Below are 4667 nucleotides of genomic sequence, written 5' to 3' on the forward strand. Positions count from 1 at the left end.
CTTCTATATTGTGCAAGCTGAATCCTGCTAGTTCCAAAAAGTAGAATAACCGGCAGCTGCCACTTAGAGTTCTTCTATCATTTAAGGCCACCAGTGAGCCATGCCTGGCAGGGACTGAGCGCTCCTCAAAGAGCAATAAAATCCCCCGTAGGTGCTACTAGTCCCCACATTTCCTTCCCTCCGTGCCTCCAAGGGATATCTTAGTGGTTGCTGGCGTTGCTTCCTTCTCCCTTCCGGTCACGACTTAGTGTCTACCCGTGGCCTGCCTCTTGACAGAAGAGATTCTTTGCATTCAAAGGACTCCAAAAATCGAAAAAGATGATTTTAACAGGCAAATGAGAAGTTTTAAACAGTAAAATGGTTAAATTATGAATACCTATTTAGTATCGATTTCTCTCACTTTTTAAAAGTAATTAGGATCACAAAGGATGAAACCCAAAGCAAATTCTCAGATCTTCGATTTAGACACCATGGTCATCTTCTAATCCTTTGATTTTTATCCGTTTTCCCTGTCCTTGCACGCCATCTAGTGGGCATGTGGAGTAATGACCAAAACACGGACGGTAAGAGCAGAAAGGCCTGGAGAGTCAGAGAGCCAGTTTTTGAGTAATGAAATAATGAGAATAACTAGGCTTTCAAGTTGGACCATTAGTTATTTTCTGGAATCTTTTAGTCAAACACTGAATTTCCACCGTGTGCAATGCACTGTTCTAGAACTAAACAGGCATGCAGAGCAGAATAGTGAAACCGCCCCTCAATAACGGGATGCAAAGCAAGAACTATGGTCAGGGCCTAGCTAAAAATAACGTACAGGCCTAGCTGAGAATAATAATAATAATTAGCAACTGTCCCCCTGTGATTGCACTCTGGGGCCACGCAGCTGGTGGTCGTAAAGATCCTTAACTTCTCCCCACAGCTGGTGTCCATAAAGATTCTTAACTTTCCCTGTAGATAACATCACCTTTTCAAAACCTAAAGGCAGTTTTTAAGCTACCTTCCAGGCCCACGTTCCAGTGGATGGGTGAGCCACCCAGGGGCCCATGCCAAGAAACCCACTCAACTGGAATTGCGGCCCCAGGGACTAGAGCAAGAAGATTTCTACATCCTTATGATTTTGCCCCAATTAACAAACCTAATTGCCTAATCCTTGCCTGTTAAACTACGCTTCAAAACCCTGTCTCCCAAGTTCTCCGGGAGGAGGATTCCAGAAATTTCTCCCTGTCTCGCTGCTTAGCTCTAAGCGGAATAAACTCTCTCTGCCTTGTAAACCCTGCCGACTGGGGTGTTGGCCTCCTCTGGGCAGTGGGCACATGAGCCCTGCGGGCAGCAACATTTGGGGGCCTGTCCCCCAGCCTCTCACCAGAGGAGCGGACTCAGACACACCTTTTGGACCGAGGGCCATCTCTGGCTCCTCCCTACTGATGGGACATTGTGGACCCATGGTGCTTGGCCCTGTTCGCAGCAGAGAAACAGTTTCTAGAAGTTAAGGATGTCCTGGTAAGTATTCATTTTATTTTTATTTTATATTATTTTTTAGATTGGTATGTAAGGGTATGCTAATAACTTTTTTTGCTATTTTCTTTTTTTATATACAGAATCTCACTCTGTTACCCGGGCTAGAGTGCCATGGCATCAGCCTAGTTCACAGCAACCTCAAACTCCTGGGCTCAAGCAATCCTCCTGCCTCAGCCTCCCGAGTAGCTGGGACTACAGGCATGCGCCACCATGCCCGGCTAATTTCTTTTATTTAGTCTAGAGACACCTCCTACTTCCTTGATCAAGCTATAACCTGGGTTAAGGCTTACTGGTTCCGCTTAGAAGGGTACTTTAGTTAAAATGTTCGAAAGCAAAACGTTAGCCGTCTGTCCTGGCTAGAGTTGGCTCCACTTGCTCTCTTTCCTTCCTGCTCCTTCTTTTTCACTGACCACTGACTCTGGGCCGAGCTAAGGCAGCCAGTTGCTCAAGGCAAATGCTGAGCTGTGCGGCAGCGCTGGGGTCTCTGAACTTCTTCTGGTTCAGCTGTCCCGTCTGTGGAATGTTCTTTCCCCAATCCAACTGCTAAATTCGTCAGAAGTGGGTCCCAAAAGAGATCTCCCAGAGACCCCCTCCCCAGGAGCACCGACAGTGGGCATAGGCACCTGGTTGGGTGGCAACGATTGCATAAAGCCCATAATCCCAAAGATACTATCAATCTATAAGGACAGATAAATGAGGTGATTGTTGTCAGCTCAGCATATTCGCTGTGAACTAAAGTAAAATTTTAAGGCTCACCCCACCCCCACCAGCTGACTGATTGGATCCCCTCGTGGCCAAAGGAATATTTTAAAATTAAATTGTCTGCCAGGAGGAGGGAAGTCAGACAGGCCTCATCATGCCCCCCTCCCTTCTTGGGAACTTCCTTTGGAACCCATTAAGAGGCCTAAGGGTGTGCAAGACACACCTGCATGTCCTCAATTTACTCAACAAATCTATGTCGGTGGCTCATCTCTGATAACAGCTCCTTATGTTAAAACATTCCAAGCCTTTAGAGAAAGCTTCATGTCTTTAACCAATGACAAGCCAAAGAATCTTTAAACCCACCTATGACCTGTAAGCCCCGCCCCTTCAAGATGTCCCACTTTTTTGGGCCAAACCAATGTATGCCTCCCACGTATTGATTGATGACTTTACCTGCCTGAAATGTATAAACACCAAACTAACTCAGTCACATCAAGTCCACTTGCCCGAGGCCTCTTGGCAGTGGCTCCGCGTCATGGTCCTCAAATTTGGCTCACAATAAGTCTCTTTAAAATTATTTTACAGAGTTTGGCTTTTTCCGTTGACATTGCAGGAAAGTACCTGTTGGAGAAATACAACACAAACGCTCTCAACCCAGAAATTACATACAAGCTTTTAAGATAAACAATAGCTAGTTCCCAAGTGAGAGGACCACACCATCATTCATTACACATAGTTCATCCTGTAACTTTTCCTGGTAATAGGAGGGGCACCATCTGTCACACAACTGACTTTATGAGAGGAGGTAGTTTTGCAATTTGCAGTAAGGTGCCCTCCGAGCTCAAGTTCCTGGCTCCCACAGAAAGTGGGAGATAGGGCACTATTTCCCATCACATTTGCATTTCAAAGAGATGGCTCCTAGGCCTTGAGAAAGACATTCCAGGGTCATAAAGTTGACAAAAAGTCTATTTAGTCTTCAAAAGAATTATATACATTTCAAAAGGAGGCGGAACTCCTTACAATTACCTGTTTTCTAAAAGTAAAAGTTCAAAGAAAAAGGAGGGGAGAAAATCTCTTCCTTTATTCTCAACAGGGAGACTTAAGCCTTTTATTTTTAATTTGTATTTTTCCTTACACCACTTACTCTAGGACCAGGGGCTAGTTGCCATTTATTGCAATTTTCTCTCAGCCTTAGGGGTCTTGGCTAAAGCTGAACAGAATGAACCTTACGTGTAGTTACGGTTTAGTATAAATGTTTATTATTCTGGTTTACATTATTCTTAATGTAAGCTTTGCAGTCATGAAGCTGCAATATAATTAGAGAGATAGGCTCTTGATGTTAAAAAACTGACAAGTTTTTCACCAGGCTGTGGATGACAGTCATTGTCAGACATCAGTTTTAGAGAAACAGACCAACTTTTGACCAGGACAGGCCTTGGGAGACCAATAAGAGAGAAAAAGCCAACACCAGTGGGGCCTTGTAGGGCAGAGGAATTTGTAGGATAGAGGAAGGGCAGAGGAATTCTTCCAATTGTCGGGAATTTACTTGGGTGGGGCAATGAGCTAACCGCAAACCTTTGCTTCTGGTCATTGCTTGCTTGCTACACCGCTGTAGGGGGAATTATGGGATGAGGTCATTGAAGCACGGGCGACTGGCCCATCAGGCAATAGAGGGCAACCAACCCGCCAATTATTTCAAAAGGCAATAGTGGGCAACCAATCATTTTAAAGGTCAACTCACAATCCATGCATAGTCAGCTTGTGCGCAGCTTGTGCACCATGGGGATAAAAGGCATGCCGTTGTTCCGGTCGGGGTCCTTGCCTGTGAGAGTGGCCACTGCGTTGGTGCTCTGGGGCTTGGACCCTGGCTAGCCAGAAAATAAACCTCCTCTTGTGTGATTGCATCCTCGATGTCTCTGCTCTTCTGTCCGGTGGGGCTGTGGAAGGTCGGTCCCTAACAGCCTTTCTGATTAGTGGACGGTGGGTGGCTGGTGACTGTAGCTTCTTGTTTTGTTGAGTAAGTTCCTAAGCTCGGCTCAAATTCAGAAACATTGGGAGTAAATCAAAATAACATTCAACCCAAAGCAGCTGTCTGTGGGACTAAAGCTAAAAGACTAAAGGCTAATTAGGGCCAAGTGGAATTCACAAACAGCATTATAATGGTAGAGTAGGGAAAACATTTTGACTTGTTTTTATAAAAAAAGATGAAGGAAGGTGAAGAAAGCTAAAATTGGGGTGTAGGGTACTTCTTATGCATCTGGAACTGTAGATATTGCTTTTAAGTTTAATCCTCACAATTTTCTATTTTTATTTTATTTTTATAATTATTTAACTCTTCTTTGCTTTTTTTATTACCTGTGATCAACATACTTCAGATCAATTTTCTATTTTTAAAAGGAGGAAAATAAGACTCAGAGAATTTCAGTAATTTGTCCAAGGTCACACGGAAT

Source organism: Microcebus murinus, chromosome 26 (assembly GCF_040939455.1).
Source record: "Microcebus murinus isolate Inina chromosome 26, M.murinus_Inina_mat1.0, whole genome shotgun sequence".
Taxonomy (NCBI): Eukaryota; Metazoa; Chordata; class Mammalia; order Primates; family Cheirogaleidae; genus Microcebus; species Microcebus murinus.